The sequence below is a fragment of the Micromys minutus genome (genome assembly GCF_963924665.1).
Source record: "Micromys minutus genome assembly, chromosome: 19".
In the NCBI taxonomy this organism is placed as follows: domain Eukaryota; kingdom Metazoa; phylum Chordata; class Mammalia; order Rodentia; family Muridae; genus Micromys; species Micromys minutus.
Window position 1 is genome coordinate 16,310,833 of NC_137954.1, and position 16,866 is coordinate 16,327,698.

General features: G+C 42.7%; 1 protein-coding gene across 1 annotated transcript in view; it reads right to left on the reverse strand.

Annotated features, from left to right (window-relative positions):
• Window positions 1–15,746, reverse strand: part of PLEKHM3 (pleckstrin homology domain containing M3) — a gene marked incomplete at its 3' end in the record, with an annotated part of 150,081 nt that extends 134,335 nt beyond the window's left edge. Inside the window, exons 1-2 of the mRNA XM_080932667.1 lie at window positions 15,626–15,746; window positions 8,317–8,406 (exon numbers count right to left, since the gene is read on the reverse strand). The remainder of the gene's footprint in view (window positions 1–8,316; window positions 8,407–15,625) is intronic.
• Window positions 15,747–16,866: the final 1,120 nt, after the last annotated feature.

Genomic DNA, 16,866 nt, shown 5'->3' on the forward strand with positions numbered 1-16,866 from the left:
AAAGACTCAGCAGCAACAAAGGCCAAGTCAAAAATCAGAATCAACTACTGAAACTATTTGTCTTTCAAATTCAGTGAATTATAGGATATTTTTTAGATTTAAAAAAAATTATTTTATATGGACACGAATGTTTTGCCTGTATATATGTACATGTCTGATACCCAGAAGAGGCCAGAAAAGAGCACTGGATTGCCTGGAACTGGAGTTGCAGATGGTTGTAAGCTGTCATGTAGGTGCTGGAAACCAAAGCCCAGTCCTCTGGAAGACCAGCAAGTGCTCTTAACAGCTGAGCCATCTCCCCAACCACAGGCACAGAATAACTTTTCTATAAAAAGGAATAATTTTTCCCACTGAATTAGGAAGAAAAATAAGGATCATTTCTCAATGTGGTAATCAGGAGCTCAAACCAAAGAATCCTGTGCATGCAATAAGACATAACAGGATAGAGAATCACTGTGTTGCTATTTTCTAACAAGGAAATCTGCTGTTTACGTGCTTACTGGGCAAGGCTGATTAACCGGTGGAATCCAGCAGCCCTCCTATACAGAGGTGGAAGCAGGTGTGAGTAATAACAGCAGGGCTCACACAAGGAAGAAGGATGGATGCCTGAGCTGACAAAGGTGCTGACTTCCTCCAGGTGACGAGTCAGAGGGAATGAGTGCAGGACTGGGAAGAACAAAGCAGTGCAGAGACAGCTCAGATAACCTGCTTCTGCCAATCTATTTGTAAAGTGAGAGCGAGGATGGCCACAGGGTGGTGGACAGGACTCAGGGCTCTCACATGCTCTCTGCTTCCATTAAAGTTGGAGCTGACTGGGGATTTTCTAAGTTACACAATGTAATGGAGCCACCAGAAAACCTGACCAGCAAAAGGACCTTTCTGGACCCTGAAGTGTGTCGCTTTTTATAGTGCTCTATAACAAAGACAAAGTAAATACACTGATGGGACAGACGCGCCGGCAGCAGATCAGGGCACTTGGCTGCTTCCAGATGAAACAGCTTGGAACTCAGGCAGAAGTCCATTGTGAAAGGCTTGGGATGAGCATGAAACAGCCTCATTGTATCCAAACTCAAAAAAAAAAAAAAACACCCGCCTGCTAAGTTGTGAGAAGAGCACTAAGTGTAGAGGAATTTTAATCCAGCAACATGGCTGCTCTGGCAAGGGATCACTCCTAGGTCTGTGTGATCTGGCTAGGATGACACACCTTTAATCCCAGGAGCCTGAGGCAAGGAGTTCAAGGCCAGCCTGTATAAAGCAAAGTAAAGAAAAGCTTAGGTCCAGGTGTGGTGATTAATCCCGGCACTCAGAAGATAGAGGCAAGCAGACTTCTGAGCTCTTGTGACTCATTCTGTCGAGTGGGTGAGTGGGTGAGTGGGTGAGTGAGTGGGTGGGTGGGTGATTGGGTGAGTGAGTGGGTGAGTGGGTGAGTGGGTGAGTGAGTGGGTGAGTGGGTGAGTGGGTGAGTGAGTGAGTGGGTGGGTGGGTGGGTGGGTGAGTGAGTGGGTGGGTGGGTGGGTGAGTGAGTGGGTGAGTGGGTGGGTGGGTGGGTGAGTGGGTGGGTGGGTGAGTGGGTGGGTAGGTGAGTGGGTGAGTGAGTGAGCGAGTGGGCGGGCGAGTGAGTACAGTGGAATTGAATCCCTTCGTGAGTTCATGCAGTTCAGTGCAGGGCAGCAGAGGCAGTTGAAGCCAGAGAATAAGAAGGAGCCAAAATATTAGAACATATTGTCCAAGTTTGTATGAGGCCACACGGAGCAATTCAGGCAGAAACCCAGAGAAGCCTGATTGAATCAGTCAGTTTGGGGACAAGTCTGAGCCAGAACAGCTGAGTTGAACCAGCCAGCCAGAGTTCAGAACTAGAAAAGGTGAGCTTATTCAGCAGAAAGCCTCCTAGACGATAATTACTTAAGGCAAATAAAAGTTACTTTTACAACTAAGGTCATATAAAGTATTTGTACAGTAATAAATGCTCATAGAAGTTCTGAGACATACTGACAGATATGAAACAAAATAAAATTCAGTCATGAACTCATAAGTCAGAGAAAGCAGATGAATAGTACAGGGAGGTTCTGTCCCATATGCAATAGGAATCAAGACTGTACACACACACACACACACACACACACACACACACACACACAACTATACACACAGTTTGGGTACCACACATCATCCAGGGACCTCCTCGGTACTTAGCTGTTACTATTTTCAAAGCCCACGTTCTCCTACACAGTGTTGGTCCTCCATAGAAGCCTCACCCAAAATTTCCTGGTAGTATTGATTCTTTTGAGATCTATTGTGTGTGTGTACACGTGTCTGCATTCATACACGTGCTACACATGCCTCTACAGTTTGTGTGGAGGTCAGGTGACAACTTCCCAGAGTCAGTTCTCTCCTTCTACCAAATGGATTCTGGGAATAAAATTCAGGTCATCATGTTTGGCTGCAAGTACCTTTACCTGCCAAGCCATCTCTCCAGCTCCTGGTTTGGTTAATCTTGACAGTCAGCTTAACGGAATTTAGGAAATAGACCTCTTGCTCTGTCTGATGGCATTTACAGAGGTAGGAAGACATATCTACAAAAAGGGCAGCACCATCTATGTGCTGGGGTTCCAGGGAGAATAAAACAGGTGAAAGGAATGTCAGACTTCATGTCATTTCCTGAAGGAAGTGCAATGTGACAGCCATTTCCCACTCCCGCTGATAGGATGTCCCTATCATAATGGGCCGTACTCTCAGTTGATGAGTTGAAATAATCCTCCCTTACATCGCTTACAAGTACTTGGTCACAGCAACAATAGAACCAATATACTTGGCAATATACTACTTACTTCCCTCTTATTTCTGCTCACTTAATTTCAACCAATCTCCCCTTCTGGGTCTCCTCAGAAGACAGTTGTCTTCACTGACTTAAGCTACACAATCAATTTAAGTATGCCTTCAATTTCAAACTTCTGCCTTCATTCGCAAACACAGACTGACCTCTGGTCCTATGTTTCCAAATAAGTGTAAGACATTTCTACCTAGCCCACTAGACCAATAGGCAAAACTATACTCAATGTATCTGAAACCATACTCAAGTTGTTTAATCTGTAATATCAGCGGAGTGTCCACTATGGACTGGCACTATTGTAGGCAGAACTCTTTAACCTGACATTCAAGGCCTTCTGCATCCTTGGCTCAGTTTGCTTTTCCAGTTTTGCACTTCTCTTCTGTACAAACCTCTTTTACTTGGAACAAAAACACTACTGATTAAATTTTATGCTTTTCAAATTCCAAGTCTTTACTAGTGATCATTACTAGGCTACCCTATGGTCACTGTATGACCATTACTTTGCAATGGCCATAGTGTGAAACTCCTGAATGATGACCTCTGTGTGACGGTCACTTGGTGATGGCCACTGAGTAATCTTCATTTGACTTAGTCTCTAAAACACCATATTTTTCAAGCTTTTAAATTTCATATTAGCCTTTTTTTCCTGGCAAAGATGTATTTGAGTAAGATTTCTTTACTAAAATATTACTTATTTTCTAAAACCTCATGTTCATCTAAGTTTTAAATTATACCCAAGCAGAGAAAGCTTCCTTGCCGAAACATGGCAAATGGCAGATACCAAAGACCTCACTAAGACCTTGGATAGAAATAAAGGCACCACTGCAGAACATAGGACTATACTGTGATAATCAACACACACACACACACACACACACACATTCTCTCTCTCTCTCTCTCTCTCTCTCTCTCTCTCTCTCTCTCTCTCTCTCTCTCTCTCTCTCTCTCAATGACTTGGCTTGTCTTATTTTCCAGTGACTCCGAGTTCAAGCCCTTCATAATGCTAGCACTGAGATGCCCTCTTTGAAATACCTCCAACAATTAATTCCAAATACTTTTCAGTTCATCTCTATACTTGTTTATCATTTTCCAACTGCAAAATCTTGGAACATATGATGCCATAGACATTTTTCTAGCAATCCAGCTAAATATAAGCACACAGACTTCAAATCTCAGACTGCTCTGCTACCAAAGGCAGCAACATTATCGCCCCCTACGTCATCCACCTGACTAGAAAGTCTATATTCCTATAACCACCAGTGTTCTAACATGCCCAGCTCTTAGAAACAACAGACAGACTTCAGTTGTGCAAATGTCTAAAGCTGCAGACTTAATGTTTCCCATCTCCCTTTGCCTCCACTTTGGGGAACAGTGATGAAAGATCAAGCAAATGAATCACTCCAATCTCTTTCATCCTGAGACTGAGGTGAAAATGACAACTTCCATCACAGAAGTGACATGATACTCTTGCCTGGTGCTGCAGGACTGTCACCCTAGCTATACAGAGGCTGAAGCATGAAGCCAGTGAGTTCAAGGCCTGCCCACACTATTTATTGAGACTCTGCCTCAAAAGGAAAAGGAAAAGGAGAGCCAGGGATGCAGCTCAGTAGTAGGGTACTTGCCTAGCAGGCAGCAGGCCCTAAGTTCAATTCCCAGCCCCACAACAGCCAAAGGTCATGCTGCTAGAGTCAGCCCCTAACTATAACAGGGAATAATTGTGAGGCGTACCTAGTCACCACAGCACAGCCCGAAAGTGTGACATACTATAACAATGAGCAGAACAAAGAGGTGGCGTGTTTAGCCCCATGTGCCTCATAATCCAAAAGGGCTAGGGAAGTGCCTTCAGACCTAAAGATTATCATCAGCTCATAGAACTATTTAGAATCTTCTGAACACAAATGGGGTTGGAAGTTTTTTCAAATCTAAGCTGGAGTTTCTTTCATTTTTTTTCTTGCATAATGCCTCAAAATTTATTTAACCTGTGGGGGAAATTACATGGTTTTACTGAAAATACTCATTTTCCACATGAGAATTTAGACTATGGTTTATAAAGTGCTTGGTGAGCCTTTTAATAAATACTTAGAAAGATCTCAGTAGGTGAAAGGATTGTTTCAGCCATGATGAAAGAGACCACATGACACATCTATTGTCCCATGGGGAAGACAAAGACTTTCTGAAATCCTTGTCTAATTACCAAGTCCTGTGGGCCCCCCAAATTCAACCTTTTAAATCACCTTAAGGCTCATAGGTGCCACAGCGGCAGAGCCATAAGTAGGTATTCAGAAGCTAAGCCCTGAGCCACCCAGGTCGCACAGCGGAACAAATGTGGCAATGAACACAGTCAATCCATGGGCCCCAGGAAAAGGCTCTGTTCTAACTCATTCCCAGTTAAATGACATCCAGCACGTCAGGCTGACTGATACAAGGCCTTTGGACCACATCTGTGAAACAGCAGTCCTGCTGTGTCTGCCCCAAACTACCTAACAGTTGAGAAGCACAGAAGTAAATAATGTTTATATAATTTCTCAGAAAAATCGAAAAGGATGGATCAAGTGCTCAAGGGCTACTTTAGACTGTGGAGGTGTAAAATACAGGTCTACCCTTGAAAGGGTTAACAACTGGGGGAAGCAGGTAGACAGTATCATTAGTAAGCAGGCACAAATCAGTCAAATGAGAATGATATGTACACAAGGAGGAAACACAAACACACACACACACACACACACACACACACACACACACAAAATGGAATTTGAAAATATTACCAACCTACCAGCTTCAAGGTGCTTAGAAAGAATATTTTGATAAGTACTTTTTTTCTTTCCTTCTGTTATATTTGAATCTGCTAAAAAGTGAGGGTCTTTGCTGAAATGTTTTCTCAAGAGTTCCAAGCCAGTGATCAGATCTAAGCAAATGGTGCTTCTCTTTATCTGAAGTGTTACTGTTCTGCAGTGACAGGCTGCATCCTTGAGCCTCCTTTCTCCTTAGGACTTAATCTGACATTGACCTTGGCTATCAATCTGCCTCTAACCAATTTAGTCAGGAAGGAGGCACAGCCAGCAAAGGCAGACAAAACGCTCTGACTCCGAGATAAGGACAAACAACAGAAAGAACTTAATTGGACCAGAAAAGGTGCCTGCCATATAGGGCAGAGGAAAAGTTTTACAACACAGAGTAGTAGGAGCCATCTATTTTTTTTTTTAAAGATTTATTTTTATTTGTAATTGTGAGTGCGGTGAATGTGGGGGGGGAAGTTCCGTGTGAGTGTGTTTTCTGTGGAGGTACATACATGTGAGTACAGGTGCCTGTGGAGGCCAGAGGCATCTGAACCCCCAGCGATTAGAGGTGCAGGCAGTTGTAAGCTGCCTGAGATGGGACTAGCACTTAGAGGAAGAGCAGTATCTACTCCTAACCACTGAGCCATCTCCCCAGCCCCTTAAATTAACTACATTATGGACTATTACCATTAATGTAAGATAGATTCCCAAAATAATTCTGCAGGGTAGGCACCATGATGGTCCAGGAGGGTCGGTTTAAGGCCAGCCTCCACAGCGTATGTAGTAAGTTTGAGGTCAAACAGACTTCACAGAACCTAATCCCAACAAATTCCAAGGGTGTGAGGTATAAACTCAAGGGATCTGACTGACTGACACTCGGCTGATCTGACCTGGTACTAAGCGATAAACCTGTGAGAACAAATACTTAAACAGCTGCCCATCATCAGAGTCCGGCCCACCACTGCCCTAAATAAGCCCTTTACAAATGTCCTACAGAAAGTCTGGCAGTGGTGACACATGCCTTGAATCTCAGGAGGCAAAGGCAGGTGGGTCTGAGTACAAGGACAGCTTGGTCTACAGAGATAGTTCCAGGACAGCCAAGGCTACACAAAGAAGGGGAAAAAGTAAATATGCTGCAGAAGTCCCTTTCAATACGGGTGAACTGATGTTAAAGGTGAAAGATGGGCTTATCAAATGATGAAAAGTAAAGCATAGTTCTTCTAACTCTTAAGACCAATGACAAATTATAAATAGTTCAGATTCGCTTAATACTTATTAAAGGGCAGGCATTATGTTAAGCTCCCTATGCATACAGAGTCGTTAAATCCTTCTAACAAGTCTTTTAGGAGCTGATATCTTTATTATTTTCTCTTTTCAAAGAAATGGAAACTTGAAAATTTCTTTGTCTTGGGTAATATGGCCGATTAAAATCAACACTAGATGCTTAGTCCCATATGCAATTCAAAGCTAATTAATGGTCCTAAATAATATACGAATATTTCTATGCATAGTGTTTCAAATTTCAGTATCAAACACCAGCAACTGTAACTACTGTTTATTTTGTATTGTTTTGTTTGTTAATCCCATGACTCAGGGATTGATAAGTGTCATACTTATACCCAGGGAAATGGTTGATACCTGATTTGCAAAGAAAATAGGAATCACTTCTACAATCTTTCTGTGTCACTGTGAATTCTCCAAGGGAGTGGTATATGAGAAGTCCCTGAACAGAGTAAAAACCTATTCTCTACTGAAGAACTGGCCTCAATTCTCTTTGTGACCTTGGACATGTTACTTAGACTATCTATAATATCTGTGACTTCATTTAAACAAGTGCTTTTAGAAATGTTTAGTCCCAACTGCCCAAACCTCTTACTGCTTCCCTAAGAAATCATACTTCATTGTGGCAATAAAGAGAAACACTCGTAAAAATGTTTGCTTAAAAGAACTTGCAAACAAATGTTTCTGCTGAGAAAATTAAAAGAAATATTTTCAAACCGGATGCTACTGTAGATAACTCTAACATATTTTAACTATTAAAACACGTCTAAATAAATAGACTCCTTTTAAAGCTACCTCAAAGTTAGCATGAAGTTCAAGAAAAATCACAAGACTGACTGATAATTTATTTGAAATCTATTAAGAAGATAATATGCCAGTTTTAACACTGCCAGTCAACAGAAAAGGCAGACACACACACACAGAATCCTCCAGTAAAAGGTACCTTCTTGGGCTATAAGATTTAAAGTGGAAGGCATGGGTCTCAGTTTTCTTTTCACTGTTTCCAAAGTATGATTTGGGGCAATTTTCTTGATCCTGAACTTGAGCTACTTGTCAACATATAGGGCAAATAAAGATCCCTGTGATACTTTCAAAGGTGGTTTGGGGATGCAAATCAAAAAACAGAATGCTATTCTTTATGACCCCCAAAGCAGGGTACAGGATACCCTGGGTATCTACTACCAAGGAAAAGATTACTCCTTTCCCTTTGATAGGAAGTCTTAATGTACTCAAGCATCTCTTCTGAAGAATTAAAGGCAGTGTGGGCTGCTCTGCACCTGCTTCTCAGTGGCTCTGACCTGGCAGGATTCAGTGGTGCACTTGCTGCAGGACTTAACAGAACAGTTCGGGCAGGTTCAGAGAACAGCACCACCCTAGCCGCAACAGAACTTCCCTTTGCAGTAGAGTGGAATTAACAGAGACCCAAACCTGGACAGCAGGCAGAGAGGGAGAGATTTTGGAGCAGTCAGTCCCAGATGGAATGTCTTCATCAAATCCTTCCCCTCCAGGCCCAGAGATCTGTGTAAGAAAAGACGGGATGGATGTAAGGGCCAGAGGTAGTGGATGACTCCAAAGAAACCTTTCCAGACACAACAGAGACTGTGACAGGTGCACAAGATGTGCACAGGTTCAAACAGACAAAAATCCCAGCAGAGAAGGGGAAATGGACACAAAATCTCACCTCTAACCAAAAAGCTAAGGGTAGTTGGTAGCTGCTGGAAAGGAGAAATCAGTTTCCTCGAGCTGGGCGTGTCAACCTCACTCTAGGGCAGGCCCCATACTCAGAAGTAGCTGGCTAACACAAAGTGACTGTCTGCTCACTGTGCACTGTTTGGTTTGGTATTTTTATCTCACTAGGTTTTGTTGTTGTTGTTGTTTTGATTTATGGGTTGAGAGAGAAAGACAGAGACAGAGACAGGAAAGAGTACAAGCTTGAAGTGGTGTGGGCAGAGAGATGAGGAAGATCTGGGAGGAGTTAGAAGGAAAGAATATCAAAAAAAAATACTGTATGTAAAAAGTTTTTAAAATAAAAACAAAAAAGAAAACCTGTCCTCAATAAGAACTACAGATAAGACCCTATATGCCTCCTATACTTTTCTAGATCTAGGACACATTTCCTTCCTCTCTCTCACCTAAGTTTCTGGAAAAGTGTTGACTTTTATACTTTCAGGATCTACTTTTTACTACCCCATTCACTCTCCAAGCAGCAGCGTGGTTCTGTACCAAGCAAAACTTTGCGTGCAAAGGTCAAAGGTCACTGGCCATCTCTAGATGGCCCAGTCTAGGAACTGTCTTCCAACACGTCTGACTGACCACTATCAGTGCAACTTATGGCTACCCACACTGTGTTACACTCGTGAATCCACTGCCACCTCTGCCCTTTCTCCTTTGCCTATGGATGCTCCTCTCTCCTGTTCCTGTGCTCAGATGATAAATACCCCATAGTCTAACCTAGCATCTCTTCCATATTCCCAAGTACCTCTTCCATGTCCATGGCTTTAGCTACAATTGACATGGCAGATAGAGAACTTCTCCATCTCCTGAGATAGATGGCCTTTTATATACACCCTAATTCCTACAATGCACAACTACTCATCTTACCCTCCAGCCTGCCTCCTTCAAACATTCGCTACAGAGCAAAGGACACCATCCCCTAATAAAGATGAATATCCACTCTGGCATTTCTAGCTGAGTCACCAGCGACCAATACAAATTAGCAAGCCCTATGACCTCTGCCTCTGCAAAATCTTCCCACTGTCTGTCTCTACCTCCACAGTCCAGTCACCACCACAAGCCATCTCCTCTAAATCTGTCACCCAAGTGGGCTTTCTGAAATCAAAACCCCGCTGCCTTCTGAATAAGCATTTCTCAGAAGAGCTCGAATCACTTTCCTTCCAGCCCTTAGTTCTTACATTTCCCTCTGCACTCCTACCACAATCCCATTCTGTCTCTGGTCATAAAGAATTTATAAGAATCAGAATCTATGCCTGTTTTCTTTGCTTGGAAGCTGGTTTTTTTTTTTTGTTTTTTTTTTTTTTTCACAGCCACCATTCTGAACCGATTTACCAGCACTGTTCCTCCCAAAGTGCCCCACCCTGGAGTGGCTGCATCTAAGCCTTCAGGTTTGGGCAGACATGTGTGCTTTCCCCTGACTTCCTAGGTCCATTTGACCCTGCCCTTATAGTCCCCTACATCTGGCCCTGCCCTTATAGTCCCCTACATTTGGCCCTGCCCTTACAGTCCCCTACAGCATCCTGACTGCCTCCATAGTCAGATCAGACAGTACTTTAAAGAGGCCTGTTTTCTTCTGTCTCCCTAACAAATAGTAAGCTTTCTAAAGACAAAACTGTGTGTCTTGTTCAGGGTTATTATACCTACAGACCGCATAGTAGAGTGTATGCCTACCCACTTCCCAGTTAGCTAATTATCTATAAGTAAACTGGGTACAGAACAAGGCAGCTTTAGTTTATGCTGAATTAACTGGTTACTCAAGATAGCTAGAGATAAATAAGCCCCTGCCTCACTCATGAATGCTGTGCATAACAAGGGAATCCTATTTGAAACCAAGTTCAAATTAACAAATGTTAATAAAAAATGTTAATAAAAGCAGTATGTATGACATCTCAAAAAAATGGTCTCTCAGCTGGGCACGGTGGAGCACATCTTCAATCCCAGAACTTGGGAGGCAGAAGCAGGAGGATCTCCGAGTCCAAGCCCAGTGAGCACTTCACAGGGAAACCTTATCTCAACAATAAATGAGTTAAATAAATAACACTGCCTCTCTACGTTCACAAGATTAATGATGCTCACTGACCAAAGCATTTATTTACTGCATAGTCTGCAGGAAAGTAAGCGGTGAGTTCTTCAGTATTTGTTTTTATCTACACATACCAATGAGATAGGAGCAAATCATATATGGACTTTGCTACTGGCAATGACTTCGACACACTTGCCACTAAGTCCTCTGAATTATTTGCTGTGCACTTGAAGCTAGTGTGGCTCCTTGGGACCCATATACCACATCAGCTCTGAGCAAAAAATGAAAACGAAGACAGCAACTCCTTGCTAGGTATTCCTCCATACCTCTTCTTCCAAGGAGTAAGCATCTGTTATGATGCAAGTCAGCAAACGGTCAGGAGTCACTGTGAATACAGACATTTTGGTCCTTCTCTGAAGGTGTGGTGAGGGTGATGTGAGACAGAAGAGGGGGCAGTCATTAGGGAAAGAGAAGGAGCAGCCATAGCCTGATGCCCCTGGGGAAAAAAGATGTCTAGAAAAGAGGAACCCTAAAAACTAAGCCTATATTACTAATCTTTTCTAGTTGAAATCAGACCTTCTGAAACTAGTTTAGTACTATCAATATCTCAGCCTGCTTTGTAAATGTGTAAATGCATGACCTGATTTCAAATCTTTTGAAAGGACTACATACTGAGATCACAATACGTCTGCTTTCTGATAAATATTCAACACGCACAAGCTTTACATGCTTGTAGCGACGGTGGTAGTAGCCTCTAGCTTGGCTTTCCTGGTCCTAATGACAAGCTCTTCTTTCCCCTTCTGTTGAATGATTACATATTCCTCTGTTTCTTATTTCTTAGCTGCTGTATACATCAACAAGGGAGAGGAAAGAGGGTTGTTAATCTAACACCTAAGCCCATTCAACTTAAAGAACACAAGAACTTTTAGCTAGACGTGGCAGCAGCACATGCCTATAATCCCAGCACTCCAGAGGCCCAGGGAGGAAGATCTCTAGCTCAGGTAAGACGAGGAGCACTCAGGACAGACTAGCTGTGGACAAGTCTGCTAGTTCAAAGCTAACCTGAGCTACACAACAAGTTCCAGGCCTACCTAGGCTCTACCATGAGACCGTTTCTTAGAGAAAAATTAATTAATTATAAAAGAAAAGGAAAAGAGACAAAGGAACAAGAATGCTCAGTGAAATTTCACCCACAAGCTTTTTCTATGTCCTCAATGTCACACTGAGTGTCCTTTCAACAGAAGGCTGCACTGACCGTCCCATTGAGAGACACTGTGCCTTCTTTGCGGTATTTTGTTTTCTACCTCAACATTTTCTGAAAGACTCTCTGCTTTGTGCCTAAATTAGTTCTGATTTACTGTCCCACTGTTAGTGCAGAATTTTAGATTCAAAATGCACTCACTACAATGCAGACAACATTGAAACATTTATTGAACTTTATGGTAATAAAGAACTACACATTGTTCAGGGTATTGAAAAGCATAAAGGAAAACTAAACAATTCTTATTTGCCCTCTAACAGGGAAAAAAAGTGCTGTATAACAAAAAAGAAAAAAGAGAGGATAAGAGGGAAAGACGATGTAAGTTAATTGAAAGCATACTGCAGATACAGTTCTCTTGTCTTTCCCCCACTTAGCAATAACTGAACCCTCTCCTCTGTTAAATCCTTCATTAATATCTTTTTAATATTTGCATTATGTCATGTCTTTTGATGGAACCATAATGTGACTGTTCCCCTGTTACTGGGCATTTATAATATTCCAGTTCTGTTCTACACAGAGGCAGACTCAGTGACATGATGAACCTAACTATTCTCACAAGTTCCTGAGGGCTTCTCAAGGAAGAACTGCTAAGTCGAAGGGCAGGAGCATTGCTAAGACATTTTACACACTCAGTCACTGTGCTTTCAGAAAGGTTGTACTCACTGTCTGCCTCTGTGGCATTTGAGAATGTCTGCTCCGTGACACACTGTTTGACATGACCATGAAAACTCTTTGAGCAGGAGAAGTGTTGTCTTGCTGTTGTTTCCATGTTCAAGTCTTTGATTAATGGAAAGAACTCCATTTAATATATTAGCTATTTAATCTAGTTCCTTTCTATAGCTATAAGGGAATTCCCACAGAAATCAACTTGTAAAGGGTTCATTTCGGCTCCCAGTTTCAGAGCTTACAGCCCACCATCAGTCGGGCCATTATATCGGGGACTGTGGCAGGGCCACATCTGGGTCAGGATGTACAACAGAGCAAAAGCACTTCAAACAACAGAACAGGAGGACCCAGAGCTCACAACACCCTTGGTTGGCATTCCTTAAAGACTTCTACCTCTCCTAAGGGCATCCTTTTTAAAAACAAAAGTGTTTATTTTATGTATATGAGTACCTTGTAGCTGTCTTCAGACACACCAGAAGAGGGCATCAGATCCCATTACAGATGATTGTGAGCCAACATGTGGTTGCCGGGAATTGAACTCATGACCTCTCAGAAAGAACAGTCAGTGCTCTTAATCAGTGAACCATCTCTCCAGGCCCACCATTTCAAAATGCCTCTAAAGGGACTAAGATTTTAACACACAGGCCTTGGGGATATCCCATAGTAACAGTGTATTTAAATTTTTTGTTCTCTTTTTTTTTTTTTTTTTTTTTTTTGCTAGATTCTATATTGCTTTTCTATCATGACACAACAAATTTTCACACTCTGGGTTGCTTTAAAAAACATTTCTTAGGGCTGAAGAGATGGCTTAGTGGTTAAGAGCAGTGGCTGCTCTTCCAGAGGACCCGGGTTCAACTCCGAGCACCCACAGGGCAGCTCACAATTGTTTGTCACTCCTGTTCCAAGGGATCTGAAACCCTCATACAGAAATATTCAGCCAAAATATAAAATGCACATAAAATAAAAATAATTTTGAAAAAAAAAATATTTCTTATCTCATAGTCACTAAGATGTTGGTTCAGGTGGGCTGGGCTCCTATCTAGAAATTCTGGTAAATAGTCCAGATTCAAACTTATCTGGATTGTTGACAGAAATCCTGGTTTTGCTAATGTCCTGGTGGTTGTCAGCCAGGGGACCACTCTCAGTAGTTTTACACCTTCCAAATTCCTCAAGGCTGCCTAACAGTGTCGTCCACCTTCAAATCAGCCACAGTATGTTGAGTCTTCTCGATTTCCCAGCCATACAAAGCTCAACACTTTTATGGGTACTCTTCAGTCAGATCCACCTTGACAATCCATTCTAATTCCCAGTGTGTCATGTAATCTAACATAGGTAGAAATGTCTTCTGTGTGTAGGTGGTGGGCATTAGAGGAAAAAAAACATCAACAAAACAAACAAGCATGTGGGCAGCAGGACACGTTGGGAGCTATGGCTATCCCAGAGTCTTGGGTGTCTTTTATAATTTCTTTGTAGGCTTTAGGATAAATCTCCAGGGTGTGTGAATCTACCAAATACAGCACCACAAGGTGCATTTTCACAGCGCTAAAGGTGAGCGTGGATGAGGCTGCTGTGTGGCAATAAAATATTTACCATGGTAACTACTAAGCTACTCATGACCATGCAGCCCAATCCTCACTGCTCGATTCATCCCTCCCTGAACACTTGACAATTATCCACCTGCTTTGCAATAATGGATTTTTTTTTTTACTTGATACATCCATCAAACACTTACTCTAGGTACTTCCAGGCACTTTAAAAACATCAAGTTGCCAGGCACAGTGGCACACTCCTTTAATCCAAGCAGAGGCAGGTAGATCTCTGTGAGTTCAAGGCCAACCTGATCTACATAGCAATTTCCAGGCTATGTAGTTACATAGAGAGACTCTCTCAAAAAAACAAACATATTTAAACCTCATTAAATCTTTGATGAGGTGGCTATTATTCCCATTCTACAGATTAGGAAACAGCCAAATTGAGTAAAATTTCCAGGATGATGCAACGAGAAAGTGACCAAACAAGAATTTAAGCTGAGGTAAGCTTTAAAGATCTTGCTAGAACCATATCATTGTGAAAGTATTTACTATAAAGACAAACACATAAGGTATTGATTTTATTTCTTGGTCCATGACATTTACACACTTCTCCTTGTCAATTTAACCTAATATTTGACTCCTAGCTAAAAGTTAGATTATGTTACCAAGGTAACACATGTCTATTGACCTTTTAAAGACCTCGTTTTTTGCTATGGTATTTCTTTAAGTAAATGAAATAAGAACTACTTAGTGTTTTAAGCAAATCATTTTCAACATGTGCTAGTCTATAATGCTGCATAAAAGTACAAGTCACAATTTATTATGATTTATTGAAAATATTTTAAAGAAAAAAAAAACACAGAAGTTTCTTTCTGGTTCCATGTATTAGTGGAAAAAGGGGGTGGAAAACTAAATAATGTTTACAACAACATAGCTCAGTCTATTTAACCTGTAAAAGTAAAAGGCGCCTTGCTTTGCAAACTATACACATAAGCCCAGTCTCTATTTGTATTTCGAAATCAGCATTTTTTTTCCGGCTTAAAGGATGGGCCTAAGAACTCCTTATCATGTTCTGTTTTGTTTTGTTTTTTAGCTTAGTAAGCTTTTCGTACAAGACCAATTTGTCATTAGTCCTGTGGCGTCATTTACTATACATTCAAAATGGGCACAGTCAACAGAGAGGACAATCGTCGCGTTTCTCTGTGGCTAAAAGCTCTTCTGGGGTTTGGTTTCTATGATCGCTGGGGAGGGGTTACTAAAAACAACGCAGAGAACAGGATCACCTTATTCAACTACTTTCTAATTTGCGTTTACTTGATTCTCAAAAATAAACAGCGGGTCATGTCTTCCCCCTCACTTAACCACCCACAAATGAAATGCTATCCCCAGCGCGAAACACCAGAGAAAGCTGTGCATGGGAAGAACCCCCGCGACCCCGGGGAGCTCCAAGGATGCGTCATTCCGTCCCCCTCCCCGCCCGCCCGCCCGTCGGTCTGCGGCCGCCGGGAGGCGGATGCTCACCGCGGCTTTGGTCCCGTCGCCCGTGAGGCCTGCAGCCGACCCCCGGCAGGTCCCCGACCCAGGCAGCCCGCCCTCCTCACCGCCAGCGGCTGCGCTCTGGCTGCCAACCATCCCGGCTCGGCTCTGTTTACAAGCGGCTTCTCGCGGTCCCACGCCCAAATGCTTCCCCGCAGCAGCCCGGCAACAGGATCCGATTACCCAGGGTTCCAGCGGGCGAGGACCAGTCCCTCCTGCGGGAGGAGCAGGCCGGGCGGGGCCTGACCTCCTTATCTTATTGTTTCCCATCCAGCCTTTATCTCCGGTTTGGACCCTTCCCGGCTCTTCTCGTGGCCGAAAAGGATGCTTGCAGTTAAAATTGTCACTTGGAACCTACCAGGGCTGGGTCAGCTATCAGTAATTGCCAAGAATAAGAGAATTTTTCATAAATGGTGCTTTCCAAAAGTAGGAAAGAACTGCTTTTCGTCTTTGGTTAGGTGCACGAACTGCTTTTCATCTTTGGGTTAGGTGCACGGTTTTAAAGAATGTGGTTGAAGGGAAAGGTCTCTAACCTGGCTGTGGATTCCTAGTCTAGCTGCTAGGGCGTGGGTATGGGAAATGGGTCACCTCTCCTGAGGTCTCCCTGTGACCAGCCACTTTGCAAGGATGTGCATCTTCCTTTCAGTTTCCAGCCTTAAATCTCCATCACAGCATACTTCGTCGTTTTTTCAATTAAGATTAGTGAGAGGGGTGTGGCGTGGTGGCACATACCTTTAATCCCCCAGCACCACACATACACATACACACCACACACACACACACACACACACACACACACACACACACACACACACACACACTGGCACTCAGGAGGCATAGGCAGGTGAACCTGTGTTAGATTGAGGCCAATCTGGCCTACACAGAAAGTTCCAGGCCAACCAGAGCTACAGACTTGTCCCAAAAGCAAAAGGCAACCCAAGTGGTGGTGTCCCATGCCTTTAATTCCAGCACTCAGGAGACAGAAGCAGGTGGATCTCTGTGAGTCTGAGTCCCCCACCTCTCCCTCCACCACCCCTCTACAGAGTGAGTTCCAGGACAGCTAGGGCTACACAGAGAAACCTTGTCTCAAAACAAAAAACAACAAAAACAAACAAAGCAAAAACAAAACAAAAAATATGTGTAAGACAATGACCCCTATTAATAGCCTGTTTAATAGTGGAAAGAATTAGGACTCGGACCGAATATACAATATTTTTTGAAAGTCA